Source organism: Phacochoerus africanus, chromosome 10, assembly GCF_016906955.1.
Source record: "Phacochoerus africanus isolate WHEZ1 chromosome 10, ROS_Pafr_v1, whole genome shotgun sequence".
NCBI lineage: Eukaryota > Metazoa > Chordata > Mammalia > Artiodactyla > Suidae > Phacochoerus > Phacochoerus africanus.
The window spans coordinates 126,371,211-126,388,238 of NC_062553.1; the positions used below are offsets into that span (position 1 = coordinate 126,371,211).

The 17,028-nt window shown below is 36.2% G+C and overlaps 1 protein-coding gene and 1 non-coding gene across 2 annotated transcripts in view; one reads left to right on the plus strand and one right to left on the minus strand.

The window, feature by feature from the left end:
* Positions 1-17,028, minus strand: part of GRID2 (glutamate ionotropic receptor delta type subunit 2) — a 1,319,580-nt gene that overhangs the window by 530,491 nt on the left and 772,061 nt on the right. The window lies entirely within an intron of this gene.
* LOC125110450 (U6 spliceosomal RNA) lies at positions 378-484 on the plus strand. The gene has a single exon (XR_007130626.1). It is a non-coding gene; the product is annotated as a U6 spliceosomal RNA (small nuclear RNA).

The following is a 17,028-nucleotide window of genomic DNA, read 5'->3' on the forward strand; positions in this document are numbered from 1 at the left end:
TAGAATAATATCAATTCAATTTTTATAAAGACTCTCATCAGTTTCAACTTTTTCTTAAAAAAGAAAATTCTTGTTGTGGCTCAGTGGTTAATGAAAGCAATCAGTATCCATGAGGACACGGGCTCAATCCCTGGCCTTGCTCAGTGTGTTAAGGATCCAGCGTTGCCATGAGCTCTGGTGTAGATTGCAGATGTGGCTTGGATCCCCTGTTGCTGTGGCTGTGGTGTAGGCTGGCAGCTACAGCTCCAGTTTGACCCCTGGCCTAGGAACCTCCATATACCGCAGGTGCAGCCCTAAAAAGGCAAAAGACAAAAGACAAAAAAAAAAGAAAAAAGAAAACAATAAAAACCTCCATTTAAAAATCAACTATGTCTTCTGTGCTCACTTCAGCAGCACATACACTAAAATTGGAATGATACAGAGAAGATTAGCATGGCCCCTGAACAAGGATGACATGCAAGTTCGTGAAGCATTTCATATTTTTGGGTGGGGGGAATTGCTGGGGTTATGAGATGGAAATCCTTTAAAATTGGATTGTAATGTTCATTGTACAACTATAAATGTAATAAATTGAGTAATAAAAAAATCAAAAATAAACTATGTCTTCTTTTCTCTAATTTTCTTAAATTTTATTTAGCAAATATATAGTTAAATATACAGTTACTTATCTTCTTTTGATTTTTTGAAACTGGGTTATATCATTTTCAGAGCTAATACAATCTCACTAAGATTTATTTCCAGATAAATATTTTGCAATTTTGCAATTTTTCTGATTTGCCTTAATAAAAATCACAATTACCTTGCAAGATAATTTAGAATTATATATATTTGAAAATTATATTTTAACATTTACTTAAAGCTTCATGAGAAAAGGTCTTTGCAAATTCAAAGAAAAGAATGAGCTCAAAGACTAATTGAGAACTGCAGTTAAAATAATAACAGAAAAGAGAAAAAAATAGGTCAAAGGATGGTCTGGTTTTACAGCTAGAAAACTGTGTCATTCTGCTAAATAATGCAATTTTTCTTTGTCCTAAATTATATTTGTAAAATTACACACTCGTGAGAAAATCCATCTCTTTAGCTTTGGCTACAACGTTAAGAAAGCTAAAAGAAAACATTTCAAATTCAAAAATGTTCTTGAGAGCCAAGTAAAGGAGGTTTTTAGGGTTGAGAGTAAGATATGATTCAAAGCCTGGAACATATCAAATATTTGTTGTGCAAAGTTGAAAGTATGATCGAAATTGTCAGGTGATGCACCAGAATTTCAAGGGCCATCCAATCTGCCAAATATCTGAATGGAGTTGAGGAGAGAGTAAATCTTGAATAAAGAATAAGATCTTCCTTGAGAGTTTACTTAAGTCCTCTTTATTAAGTCAATGGCTATTCCAATTTAAAGAAATCAATGGTGCTTTTTCAGATGTAGTTTAATAAAATATAGAAATCCATATACAATTCTAAAAATATCAGGGATATAAACAAAAAATCTATGTAAAGACACTAGAGTTTGATGTGGTTTTAACAAAAGCAAAAGAAAAGTGCCAGATTATTCCCTTAAGACATTTTAGTTTGGGGAACAAACTATGAAACCACTGAGCTCTCTAAGCTATGTAATTTTAAAATATAATACAAAAGAGGGATGCAAAGACAATTTGACAAGTTTGCATGTGCGTAATTATAAATATGCTCATCTGAAGAAGGCAAGAAAAGTCAACACTTAGAGGGGTATCATTCTTCCAGTTCAAGGAGAAGAGGATCTCACTATGTGAGGGGGCAAGAAATTTGATTTATTGTAGATTTTCTATTCCATCAATCATTTTTAAAAGTTACTGCTTTTTAGCAGTCAATAATATGAATATTTACAGTTTTAAAGACTATAAATGGCAATAAAAAAATTCCAAATGAGAAATTTCAGGTTGAAATATGATGGTAATGCTATATATGCTAATTATATTTCACTTTTGTAACAAAATTAGAAAAAAAAACATTTAAAGCAGAGTCAAGAAGATCTTAGTTTAATTTTTTTCTTTAAGAAAACCCAATGGATACATGGATGATTTAGTGAGGTACCGAACAAACGTGATTCAGTGAAAGCACACATATTGAACGAACAATCAGAGCCTCCCTAGAACCATGAAAAAAATATTCATATGGTAGTATTAATGATAACACTGAAGAAGATCCTTGCATCTGAAGAAAAAATCCCCCCTGATCCTTCTCTGTTATCCTTTTAGTGTATTCTTGAATTAGTTTAGTTGACTCTAGACACCAGGGTTTAATTCTGGGCTTCCTAATCTGTTCCATTGTCCAATGTGTCTATTTTTGTGCCAGTACCATATTGCTTTTACTACTATTTTTTTAATAGTATAGTTTGAAATTCAGAAGTGTGATATCTACAGTTGTGTCTTTTTTCACAGCATGGCTTTGGCTATTGGGAGTCTTCTGTGGTTACAAACAAATTCTAGAATTATTTCTATTTCTGAGAAGAATGCCTTTGGTATTTTAATGGGAACTACATTGAATCTATACACATTTTTGAGTAATATGGTAATTTAATTCCTCCGATCCATGGACACGGGATGTTTTTCCATTTGTTTGTATCCTCCTCAATTTCTTTCAGTAAAGTTTTGTAGTTTTCATTGTACAGATCTTTCCCTTCTTTGGTTAAAAATTATTCTTAAGTATTTTATTGTTTTTGACAAATAGAGTAGTTTTATTTATTTTTCAGATGCCTTTTCATTAGTGTACAAGAATGCAAATGGAAGTTCTCTTGTGGCTCAGTGGGTTAAGGCTCTGGTGTTGCCACTGCAGTGGCTCGAGTTGCTACTGTGGCGCAGGTTTGATCCCTGGCCTGGGAACCATCACATGCTGCAAGTGTGGCCAAAAAAGAAAAAGAACAAAAAAAGAATGCAATTGATTTTTGTATCATTTTACCAAAATTTCTTATCATTCCAACAGTTTTTTGACTGATTCTCTAGGAACTTCTTTATATAGGATCATATCATCAGAAAAAAAATTACTTCCTTTCTGATTTGGATGCCTTTTCTTTGTCTTGCCTATCTGTTCTAGCTAGGAATTCCATGTACTGGATTGAATAGGAGTGGTAAGAGTGAGCATCTTTGCCTTGTTCCTGATCTTTGTAAAAATACTTTAAGTTTCCCTACATTATGTATTCTGTTAGCCATGGATTTGGCACTTATGGCGTGTATCATGTTGAGGTGTGTTCCCTCCATACACAGTCTCTGAAGTTATCATGAAACAATGTTTTATCTTATCAAATGCTTATTCTGTGTTTACTGAGATCATCATGTGATTTTTATTTTTCATTTTATTGATTTGCTTTGAACCATCCTTGCATCCCAGGAACAAATCCCACTTGATAATGCTGCATTATCCTTTTAATGTATTCTTGAATCAATTTTGCTAATATATTGTGGAAAATCTTTGCAACTATTTTTATCAGGGATGTTGGCCTGTAGTTGTCTAGATGGTATCCTTATATGGTTTTGGTATCAAAGTAATGCTGACCTAAGAGAATGACTTTGGAAGTTTCCCTCCCCCTCAATATTCTGGAATAGTTTGAGGAGGATTGATGTTATTTCTTCTTTAAATTCTCTTTCAGAGAAGCTGCCTAGTCCCAGAGGTTTTCTGTGTTGGGAGCTGGTTGATTACTGATTCAGTTATCTTTATTTGTTACTGATCTGTTCATATTTTCTAGTTCTTCCTGATTCAGTCCTAGTAGGTTAAATATTTCTAGAAATGTATCCATTTTTTAAGGTTATATATTTTGTTGGCATATAATTTTTCATAGTAGTCTCATAATCTATGTATCGGTTGTAATTCTGTGGTATCAGTTGTAATTTTTCCTCTTACATTTCTAATTTTATTTGCATCTCTTTTTTTCTTAGTATGGTTAAAAGTTTATTAATTTCACTTTCATTTATCTTTTCAAAAAACTGTCTCTTCATGTTGTTAATCCTTTCTATTGTTTTTCTGGACTCTATTTCATTTATTTCCACACTTATCCTTATTATTTCCTTTCATCTGTTAACTTTGGGCTTTATATGTTTTTTTCTAGTTCCTTGAGGTGTAAAATTAGGTTGTTTATTGAGATCTTTTAAATTTCTTAATATATGTGTTTATTACTATTAACTTTCCTCTACGAACTGCTTTTGCTGCACCCCACAATATTTGATATGTTGTGTTTTCACTTTCATTTGTTTCAAGATATTTTTTTCTTTTTTATGGCCACACCTGTGGCATATGGAAGTTCTGGGGCTAGGAGACAAATTGGAGCTGCAGCTGTAGGCCTATGTCACACCCGCAGCAACACTGGATCCAAGCCACATCTGCAATCTATGCCGCAACTTGTGGCACTCCTGGATCTTTAACCCACTGAGTTGGCCAGGGATCAAACCTGCATCCTCACAGACACTATATCAGGTTCTTAATCCCCTGAGCCCCAATGGGAACTCCAAGATAATTGTTAATTTACCTTTTGATTTCTTCTTTGATCCACTGGTTGTCTTGAAGTGTGTTATTTAGTTTCCATATATATGCAGATCTTCTCAAGTTCCTCCTGTTGTTGAATATCAGTGCTCAGGTGTTGAGAGCATATATATTCATGATTGTTATGTCTTCTTGATGTATTGACTCCTTAATAATTACACAATGACCTTTTTTTTATTATCTTTTTTTGGCTTGATGTCTATTTTGTCTAATATATGTATGACTACACCCACTGTATTTTTGTGTCTGTTTGCTTGGAATATCATCTTCTATTCTTTCACTTTGAGCCTGTATGAGTCTTTAGAACTGAAATGAGTAACCTACATGCAGAATATAGTTGAGTCTTGTTTTGTTTGCTTGTTTGTTTTTTTCTGTCTAGCCAGTCATTCTGTGCTTTGAATTGGTAAATTCAACCCATTTACATTTAGGGTGATTATTGATATGTAAGCATTTACTACTGCCATTTTATCTTTTGGCTTCTGGTTATTTTGTTTCTTTTTCATTATGTTCCTGTTTACTTTTATAGTTGTTGGTTTCAAGGTGATTTCCTCAGTCTCCTCTTTTTTGTTTTTTGTCTCTGCTCTGGATTTTCACTTTGTGGTTACCATGAGGTTTATATGAAATCTCTCATAGATAAAATAGTCTTTACTCTGATGATGCAATTTTTCTTCACTCACCTATAAAAATTCCATCCTTTTGCTCTTCCATCTTTATATTTTTGATGTTACAAATTATCTTTTTATGCTATGAGTTTGTTACAAGTTGAAGTAGCTATGTTATTTTTAATGCTCTTTTCCATTTACCCTAAGCCATAGTTAAGAGTTTACTACTCTAAGAAAATAGTTATGATGTTTTAATTTTGACTATCATATCAATCAGTTTTGTATATTTCATCTTTTTGTTTTAGCTCTAAAAGCTCTTTTTGAAATCTCTCTTAAGGCAGGACTAGTGATAAACTCACTCAGCTTTTGATTGTCTGATAAAGTCTTTATTTCTTCTTCATATTTGAAGGATAACTTTGCCATCAGGTAGAGTATTCTTGGCTAGCAGTATTCTTGGCCAGCAGTTTCTACCTTCCAATATTTGGAATATCATTCCACTCTCTCCTAGCCTACCTAGGAGAGAGTTTCTGCTGAGAAATCTGCTGAAAGTTTAATGGGGATTCTTTTGTAGGTCACTGTCCTTTTTTCCCAGGCTGCCTTTAAAATTTTTTATCATTGAATTTTATCAGACTTAACATATGTGTCTTGAAGAGAGTCTTTACTTTGTAATAATTAGATATTCTATTAGCTTTGTGGAGTTGTATTTCTAGTTCCTTCCTCAGGTTTGGGAAGTTCTCAACTATTATTTCTTTAAATATGCTCTCTGCTTCCTTCCTCTTATTTTCTTTTCATTGATACCCATTACTCTTATGTTGGCTTTTCTAATGGAGTCAGGTCATTCTTGTAGTGTTTATTCACTTTTTAAAAATCTTAGTTTTCTCTTCTATTCCACCTGAATCATTTCTATATTTCTAATCTTGACCTCACTTATTCTCTCTTTCATCTGATCTGTTCTATGTCCAGTGCTTTCTAATGCTTTCCTCATCTCATTTATTGATGAGGAAGCTCCAGAATTTCTTTTTGGTTCTTCTTAAGGATTTCTATCTCTTTGGTAAAGTACTCTTTCTTACTCCTTCTGTTCCTTAATTTTATTCCTGAGATCATTGTATTGCCTTTCTGAGTTTTCATGTAGCTTGTTCAATTTTTTCATGACAGTTATTTTAAATTACAATATTCCAACTTTGGGTTTAGTTGATGGAAAATTATCCCTTTTTGTGATATCATATTAGCATGGCTTTTATGGTAAAGGATAGACGTGTCCCTGCTGCCTTACTTAAAATAGTGAACATGTTTTGATTTAGGCAGGTCTTTGTTTACTTTGATTCTAATAATTCAACAGGTTGGTAGTAGTTGGGAGCCTTCCTTTTGTGTTCCAGAAGGTGGCACTGTAGCATAAGTTTTTGGTTTCTCTTAACCTGACTCACCACTAAGGTTGGGAGTGCACTAATTTTAAAAAATAAAAATAAAAGCAATGTGTGGTAGCACGGTTGGGCGAGGGGGATACTTAGCATTAGCACTTGTGGCTTTGGGTGTGCCTACAGCCTGTAAGGGGTCTTAAAGTGAGGGAACGAAGGGCCCCAGAGGCCCAAGGGCATTTCCATTGCCTCCCTAGGTCAAACAACAGGAGATGTTTTCCTGTGGTTCTCTTTGTCTGCCAGTTTTCCTTTCCTTCCCTTCCCGCTAGACAGTGTGGTCACTCTTTAGAGAAGGCAACTTGTCCCTCCAGCTGCAGTGCAAGTAGCCAGGCAGATCTCCACTTAACCATCTTCACCTTCTGCCTCTTCTGCCAGAAAGGTCATGTTGGCTCACTGCTGGACTGGCTGTCACCTTCTCTTCCATCACTGCCTCTGCCACCACTTCCCTTGCTATGCAATCTCCTTGGGGGTCCAATCCACCCATTTTGGGGTGTTCTGATATGCTGTACAGAGGAACTTTTATTTGGTTATTTGGACATTGGGTGTTTAATTTGTCGTAAGTCAAAGAGCAGAGAACAAGGGAATGACTCATGTTGCCATGATGCTGACATCAGTCTTCACCCATTATCTTTTAAAAGTACCATACCTCATATTTGTATTCCATTTTTTTCAAAGTACCATACACCATGTTTGTATTCCAAATCTTAAATATATCCCTCATCATATACAAGTAAAGCATTATCAACTCCTCTTTTGCTTACCTTATCGTATGTCTGTAAATTAAAAATTGATTTGTATCTGTAGTTAATTATAACTGTAATATCCTAAAGATAATGTCTGTTATTGTCTTGCTGCTTTTATTACCTTCTTTGGGAACAATGACATTGCCCATAGTAGATCAAAGATTTTTGGGGAATGGCTATTTTATCAAAGGAGATCTTTTTGAAACTCACAGTGACCAAAGGACAAATTATTTCTTACACAGAAATGGCTTTAAAAAGAGTAAAACAAAGGGTCTTTTGAAATTTCTCCTTAAAATTTCCTTCTACATGGGGACTATGTTTCAAAATAAATACTGAGTCATATCAAAATTCACTGAAGTTAATACAATAGACCAACCAAATGCATCTTTTCTTCAAACATAATTATCCATGAATATTTCCTTAAAACTAAGTTGAATGAAAACTGGAATAGTCAGGGTAAAACTGAGCTTTTCTGACAAATGTATCTGCAAACAATACCCAGGAGACTTGATACTTTTAGGAATATGTTCAGCTCTAAGATCTTGAGAAAATTATTGAAAATGTACCTGTGAGGTTTGCTTTGAGAGGTAATAGGACTAAGGTGAATGGATCCTGTTAGTTGCAGAGAGAAGAATGTTCCCTTATATGCGGAATGATAATGTATATCCAAAACTAAATCCAAAACAACTAGAGGCCACAAATCCTTGGCTGAATGTACAAGGATACAGACAGTATATATACTTAAGAGAATCTAAATGATGCTCTTTGCTATATCGTTTGTACAGTATGTGCCTTCATACATAGCTGGAGCCAAGCAAAGCCGTTCTATACCATTTATTGGGCACCTAAAATGTGCTGGGCTGATTTCATCACTTTATCAGAATTTGCCTTTTTTATCCCTGTCTATGCATTTCTGTTTAACAGTGTCTCCCTCCTGGAATAACTGTAAACTTTTTTTCTCCTATTCAAGCCCTGACCCCCCTACCCCCACCCAATAAATTTCTGTGTTGAACTTTTATTGGGAAGTCTTAGTCTTCTCTTCCTCCATCCAGCTACTGCTCCTTCTATAATCTCCCTCTGGCAAGTAATGTGCATCACGCATTTAGGCACTTATTGTTGCTTATGTTTCACACAAGATGTGGTACAGGGGAAACTACAGGAACTTAAAAAATCAGGTTTTTGTTTTTTGTTTTTTGTTTTCTTTTTAGGGCCGCACCATTGGCATATGGAAGTTTGCAGGCCAAGGGTGGAATCGGAGCTTCAGTTGCCGGCCTACACCACAGACACAGCAAAGGCAGATCAGAGTAGCTGTCTATGTCCGACACCACAGCTTAGGGCTACGAGATCCTTAATCCAGTGAGTGAGGCCAGGGATCAAACCTGGATCCTCATGGACACTAGTTGGGTTGGTAACCACCTGAGCCACAAAGGGAACTCCCTCAGTTTGATTTTAAATTTTACCCCCATCACTTCCTTATCGGATGTATTTGAAAAAATTCTCAGCATCTCTCAGACTAAAGTGTTCTTCTTTGTAAACTGGGAATAATGCCATCTTCCCTGAGTTCTTGCAAGGATTAATTGATACAGTTTATGGCTCCTGTTCTGTTCATTGCCTGGCACAGGATAGTATGAGATAAATATTTGGTCCTTTTCCTTTATTTTTAATTCCCAGCTAAATTATAAAATCCTGAGGACAGAGAATTGCCTTACTTTCCTTTGCATCCTGTTCAGTATCTGGCAGTAATTAAATACCTTGTGGGCACTTACTGAGTAGTTGTTTGAATGAATCTATCAGCTGGGTGCCATGAGAAATCCCTAATGGGCCTTCTATTGAGTGCTCTCAGCAGCTACAGGGACTCTTTAGACGTATTAGAACAAATCCATCATAAAGGAAACATCTATTGATTGACAGAGTGTACTACTATTTTTTTCAGTATTGAGGAGGACATGTTTATGTCTTTAAAAGGGGCAATAAAATCATTATCTTGACCTCATGATACATTGTTTGGTACTGTATTTAACATAGATTTGACAGACACAGATAAAAGAGAAGAATAAAACTGTAAATGAAGTTTGCAAACATTTTTTTTGTCTTTTTTTTTTTTTTAGGGCCCCACCCACGGCATATGGAGGTTCCCAGTCTAGGGGTCAAATCACTGCTGTGAGCTGTAGCTGCCGACCTAACCCACGGCCACAGCAACACTGTTTGTCTGCAACTTATACCAGAGGTCTCGGCAAGGCCAGATCCTTAACCCACTGAGCAAGGCCAGGGATGGAACCCACATCCTCATGGATACTAGTCTGGTTTCGTTAACCATTGAGCTATGACAGGAACTCCGAAATGTGCAAACATTTTAAAAGGTTATAGATTCTCTTTTACTAATTTTCCCCAAGTGGAACACCCTGTTACCCTGTTTCCAGTTTCCTTATTAGTAAACTGGAAATCTGTGGAAATTTAGATACTTTAAATACATGCAATAATACATCAGGCAACTAACTTCCAGAAATGTATGGTCCTTTACATAACCCACACAGTTTACCTTATTTTTCTCATTTCTCCTTTTGGTTTAATTCTGCTCAATTAATGAGTAGATGACCCTGTGAAATTCACTGGGCTAGCATAGTGCTCCTTGAACTTCAGCATGCACAGTCACCTGTGCCCCACAGCCCCACTGCCAAGTTTGTGGTTTAGTAGAGCTGAGTGGGGCCCATGAATTTGCATTTCCAACACTTTCTACAATGAATCAGCTCATGCTGCTGATTCAGGAGCCACACTTTGAAAGCTGCTGTAATAAAAAATAAAGAAAAAGAAGGTAAAAATAACAAATCCTTTTCTCTAGAAGGCGTTATCTTTTGGCAACAATTCTGAAGTATGAAACTGTTTATACGGAGAGTGACATCGAGATGGAGAAACCTGGAGTTTCTGATATTTCAAGTATTGGGAGATTCAGATTTGAGTAACCGTTTCCTCAGAATACTCAGACTAGAGTAAACTTGAAAAATACGCCTTCAGGCATATTTTTAAAATTGTTTTGACTTTTGATAATGTAGCATTAGCTTCAAACTTCTGTTTCTTTCTACATAAGTGGAGTACAGAGAAAGTTAAATTTAAAGCTAATTAATAGTTGCTTAGATGACTATTTTTAATTGCCCTCTTCTAATTTGATCAGTTATACATTTGAATTGATAATGCAGTCTATTTTAGGATAATAGAACATAGTTTGCCTAAGTAAGAATCTTTTCACACATAAAAATCACACCTTTAGAGTTTTAAATTAGATTTTCTTTTTTTTTTAAGTTCATGGGGTGTGCTACAGAGGCACAACATCATTGAATATTTTCAGAAAATAAAAGCTGTTAAAGTGATTTACACATTTCAATTAAAAAATAGATTTTTGACAATTTAAGAGGAACCAAAATAAGCCTACCTGAGGTAATTTAATTAATCCACGGTTTTAAAACCACATTTTAGGTACTAGGTACGCAATATTTTAAATATATAAAACTCACTTTGAACTTGAAAGGGGATTCTGTTAGGGAATCTGTTAGGGAACCTGTTAGGGAATTCTAACAGGACATCTCAAATAGAAAGTTTATACTGACAAGGTTTTGAAATATTTGTGGTAAAATTAAACCCCTTTTTTTCTGAGGTTCCTTCTTGATAATCTCACGAGCAATCATATTTTGTAAATACTGGAAATAATTATGTTCTTTTACGGGCTTTGTTAAGATGAACAAGGGTTTCTTAAAATATATTAACAAATCAATTCATTTGTTCCCCAGATACTCACTAAACACCTTCATGTGTGTAAATATGATTCTAGACACTGTAAAAACAATAAAGGTTCAGACAAATCCAAACCTGATGCATTAATTGTCCATTGCTGTCCTAACAACGTGCCCACAGATTTAGTGGCTTAAACAACAAAAATCTTACAATTCTGTAGGTCAAAAATCCAGTACAGTTCCCACAAGAATGAAATCAAGAAGTTGATAGAACACTAGGGAGGATCAGCTTCCTTCTCGCTCAGATTATTGGTTAAATTCAGCACCTTGGGGTTGTTGGACAGAGAGCCTCCTTTTCTTGCTGGCTATCAGCTGAACACCATTCCCTGCTTCTCCTGGATGCTTGCACTCCTTGGTCTGGGGCTCCCTTCTCCCATTTTCAAAGTCACCAATGGCAAATCAAAATTCTCTCCAGCTTTTTCTCTCTCATCTCTCTGATACATACAGGAAAGTTCATCTGCTTTGAAGGCCTCATATGATTAGATGGGGCCCATGAGAATAACCCAGGGATATCTCCCCATCTCCATGTCTGTATCCTTAAATCACACCAGCCAGGTCTGTCTTGTCAAGCAAGTTAACATATTGACGGGTTCAGGGGATTAAGATGTGTACATCTTGGCAGGAGGTGAGAGTAAATATTATTGTGTTTACTATACCCCATAAAACTTACATTCAGGTGACAAAGACAACAAAAAACACATAAATGTGAAGTTTCTTATGAAAGAAAGTAAAATCGAATTATCTGGATTTCAGGTAGGATACAAGTGGCAATGGGTTTAATCAAAGAGACTTAATACAGCAATTTTATACAGAGATATGGACAAGGTTTAAGAAACCAACAAAGGATGATGAAGCACCCAGAAGCCAGCAACAGTGGGAAACTAAAAACATTCCAAGCCTGACAGGCAATAGAGAGAACTGCTTCCCTAAAGGGCAGCCATACTGAAGCTGTGGGAAAGTACCACAGGATAGGATCTATGGTCCCAGAGGAAGAACCATGGCTAGAACAGCACTGAGACATAAAAGAAGCAAGGGAATGGTAAACACCCTGGCGAATCTCTTTTTATACCCTCCTGTCTCCCAGGGCTCCCACCAGCCAATCCTAGCCAGGGGCCAAGGAGCAATGACACCCAGCAGAGGCAATCCTCAAAGGTGAGCCTCCTTTGAGGCACAAAAGAGAGCAGAAAATGGACTTAGGGGAGGAGGGAAAAAAGAAAAGTACTAGCACAAAAGTGCTGCTTTCACAAATGAGGGAGAGAGAAAAAGAGAGGGAAGATAAGGGGTTGAAGAGGCAGCCGAGGGACCTTAGAGCAAACAGGGAAACCTCTTTGAGGAGGCAGTAACTGAGGAGAGATGGAAAACAAGTGAGGGAGTGAGCCTCCCAGATGTTCCAGAAAGAAGGGATGTCACATGCAAAGGCTCTGAGGAACAGAGGCTTGTGAAGAAGAGGGAGGAGGCCAGGATACCTGCAAAAGTATGACTAAAAAGAAGAGGAGGAGATAAGGGCAAGTTGGTGTCAAATCACAGAAAAACCACTGGACTATTTTGAGCCGGAGAAAGAAATGATAACTCATTTTGAAAAGACTACTCTGGGTTTAGAGAATTAACGAAAAGGTGCCATAACGAAAGCAGGGATGCTATTTAGGAGGCCACTGAAACAGCCTATGAATAGATGACTGTGGTGTAGACTAAAGTGGTAGCAAGGAATGCTGTAAGAAGCTATAACACTCAGGATACATGGGAGAAGAGGAAAACAGTGAACTTAGTCTTTTTATTTTTTATTTTTTTGTCATTTTGAGGGCCGCTCCCATGGCATATGGAGGTTCCCAGGCTAGGGGTCTAAACAGAGCTGTAGCCCCCGGCCTATGCCAGAGCCAGAGCAACACCAGATCTGAGCCGCGTCTGCAACCTACACAGCTCACAGTAATGCCGGATCCTTAACCCACTGAGCAAGGCCAGGGATCAAACCCACAACCTCATGGTTCCTAGTTGGATTCATTTCCGCTGAGCCACGATGGGAACTCCGAAAAACACTGAACTTATTGATGGATCAGATGTGACAGTGTGAAAGCAAGAGGAGCATTTTTGATGCTCTTTGGGTTGTGGCATGAGAAATTGGATGAATGAAGGTTGTGGTATGTTTTATGTCATTTGTCTTCCTTTAAAACCATCTTAGTTGATACTTGATAGGGAGAGAAGTTCCAACAGCACTTAGTCAAGCACCTGGAATGGAAATTCAGATTTTTTTTTAATACAGTAGAGATGAGGACCCCTAGAATTTCCTCAGGAAATACTTTGAGGGTCAAAAGGCAGATCTAGCCAGTGGCATCCAAGGTCTTGCCTCAGTTCGCTCATCACTGCAAGGATCTGTACATTTACCTGCTTACATTAGCAGTATTGGGTGGAATTAACTCTGAATCTACTACTTATTATCTATGGAGCCTTAGTTAAGTTACTGCATGCTTAATTCCTTTAATCTTTAAGTTCCTGGTCTGTTAGTTAACTATCATAACCGTTCTTAGCATAGTAGGCTATTCTGTTAATTAAAGGAGATAATACATATAAAGTGCTTAGAACAGTGCCTGGCTTATTGTAAGTATGTAATGGAATTTAGCTTTTATATTTATTTCATGTACTAGAGTTCTTTGAGATAAATAATTCACCAGTGGGTGCTTAAATATACTGGACACCATTAGTCCACAATCATCCAAATGATTAAAATAAAAACCTAATATTTCTCACTCTCCAAGACTTTGAGGCAAAATGCGAACAAGGAAAGTGACATTTGTAGGTTTCATTTGATTTTTTTTTTTACCTTCTAAATTACAGTCTCAAAATGAAATTGCTATCACTGACCTTTGTAGAAAAGATACAGTTACAATGAAGAAAAAGGAAATACTAGATTTAACTTCCATCTACCCTGGCTTCAATCGCTATGCTATCCAACAGTGTCTGTGAATTAGATATCAAATTGATTTATGCCACAAAAGTGTTACAAATCCAGCGATTTAAAATTGAACAAAAGATTTGTTTTCTCTTTACTGTGTGCCTCAGTCGGATTCCCAGTTCAGATCTAGCTCTTTCCAAGCCCTTGTTAAAGTGCCTAATTTTACTAACCCCATCAGTTTTTCTTCCTGTTCTGTGTTATAGAGCGCCCTAACCTCAATTCAGTCTCATATATCTAAAGAGCAAAACTACTGACATATGATTAAATAAAGGGTCTTATACATCAAGTGGTATGCAGCCTCTTCAAATTAGTAAGCAGAATATGTGCTACTTTGGGTTACCCCCAAAACCCTCATAGGTACCTTATAGAAATAAGAAATTAAGAATAAAAATGATGTAATTAAGTCCTAGGCAGGTAGTGTTTACTAGTAAACTAATAACATGAAGAAGATTAAAGTGAAACAAAACAAACACCTGTTTCATCAAATGACCTCAACACACACAGACACATACAGAGAGACATACATACACACGCACAGGACTCTATCTTTTCACAAATAGAAATTAAAATAAAACTTCATCATGAAAATTTTAAAAGGGGAACATGTCAGCATCAAGTACAGAAAATGATCCTCAGTAATGAGTACTAGAAAGTGTTGGCATGATGAAAACTATTGTCCACTGACCATGGGAATATTGTGGCCTGGGGGAGCAAGGAGAAAAGCCAGAGCAGGCTGAAAAACTACAGGTTAATTAGTTAGGAAAAAAGCCCCCTTTTCTTATAAAGCACCAAGGACAATTTTAAGTGGGTTACAGGTAACACTTGAAAAGAAAAATAATTTGACCACCTAGTTTTAATTTGACAGATTCTACCTACTTGCTGGTTGGTGATGAAATATGATCTAGAATTAATTTTTCCCTGAGGTTATGTATGTACTGAATCTACAGTGAGTAATATTTATTTTAGTGTATTGTTTCTAAAGTAATATAAAAAACTAATAAGACAAAATGAGGAACACCTTTGCTCCATAATAAGATAAGCTGGGTTTAACTCTTGACGTCTTTATGACCTTCAGCAATGACTTGTAAGACTCAATTTTGGAGTTCCTGCTGTGGTGCAACAGGATTGGCAGCGTCTTGGAAGTGCTGGGACCAGGTCCAATCCTGGCCCCACACAGTGGGTTAAATACCTGGCATTGCTACAGCTACAGCTGAGGTTGCAACTGCAGCTTGGATCTGATCCCTGGCCCGTGAACTCTATATGCCACTGGGTGTCCAAAAAAAAGAAAAAAAAAAGACTCAATTTCATTGTTCACAGAATGTGAGGATCAAAGGATTAATGTACCTACCACATGAAAAGGACTAAAAGCAGAACTTAGGTCCATGCTAGGCTCTCAGTAAGTATTAGTTGTTTTTGATGTTGTTATTTACTCAATTCACATTTAATGAAATTTTTCCAATTCAGAAATAACATAAACAGGCAAGATTAAAATGGGATGGAGAACTCTGGATTAGACTGGGCTTCTATCAAAGAGAATCTACAAACAATAAAAAGAAGAGACAGTAATATTTGAAATATGTACCACTGTCCCTCAAATATCAAAAACAATGCTCAGAAATATTCTATTTTTCTATGAAATGTTACTGTCAACACATTGGTGATTGTGTTAGATATATTATGGTTATACCCTAAATATACTAGAAGCTTTAATGGACTTAATTCCTGCTTCTAGAAGTCTATATTGGTAGACAGAACAAACACCATCCCCCCATGCTACTATCAGAAATATGAAAAAGTAGATTTAAAATTTACATTTTATTTTTATCTGATAACACTTTATGTGCTTGTGAGTCAGAATGAACTAGCAGTCCCTAAAAATAATACTAAAGGAAAGCAATTCTTTTTGTTTTTGCTCAAGGACACTGTTTTACTTTAGGCTTAGCACATAAAAGGAGGTAAGCAAAAAGAGATTAGTGAGGGAAAATCTATCATTATCAACTCCTAATTATCCAATTTGTAGCTTATTTGGAAAATATCTCTTTCAAGTTAACTGACAGTATTTATTCTCTTTAATTAAGGCTGTGGTTATCAATTTCCCTTATTTGCAGCCTATATTGTATTTCAATACTCATTTGCTTATTTATTGTTGATTATTTAATAATTAATTACAACCTCTCTTAACTCTTACTTTCCAGGTACCTAGGAATACATTTGAAAGTCAAAGGTGTAATTCAAGATATCTGAAGACTGAGAAAGAGGTTCATTCCTAATGCAAAAGCTGAGTGTCAGCCCAAAAAACTATTTGCTCTTTGTAGGAGTAGAGAGGGTGCCAGGGCAGCTTCCCACTACCTAGAGGAGAAAACTTCACAGAATGGTAAATGCTTGAGCTAAGTTGCTACACTGATAGCATATTTCCAAAAACTTGAGACGTGACTCCAAAGACAAATAAAAATGTTAGAAACATTCACAATCAAGTGTCTTCTACTTTCTATGAGTCTAAAAAAAAAAATCTAGATTTTAATATCATAAAGTTTTATGGATAAAAATTGAGCTCCAAGGAGCAAAAATGTTTTCCCTTACAACATAAGTCCCTTGACCAAAATTTCTGGTGTTGAGTGCATGTCTTTGCAAAAAAAGAATTGACACAGCTTTTAAAATATAGCTTAATATAGTTTTATAAAATCTAGAAGAACTCTAGAGTTCTCTGTGGTGCAGCAGGTTAAGGATCCTGCATTGTCTCTGTAGCAACTTGGGCCACTGCGGTGGCGCAGGTTCAATCCCTGGTCTGAGAACTTCCATATACCATGAGCTCAGCCAAAAACAACAACAACAACAACAACAAACCTAGTAGGGTCTATGTGAAAAGATGCTCAACCTCATTAACCACTAGAGACATGTAAATTAAAACCACAATAAGCTATCACTATATACCTATCAGAATGTCTAATTAGATAAAACTATGGCACCCCAAAACCTGTACCTAAATGTAAATATCTTCATTCACAAGTAGTCTGAGACTGGAAGCCATGA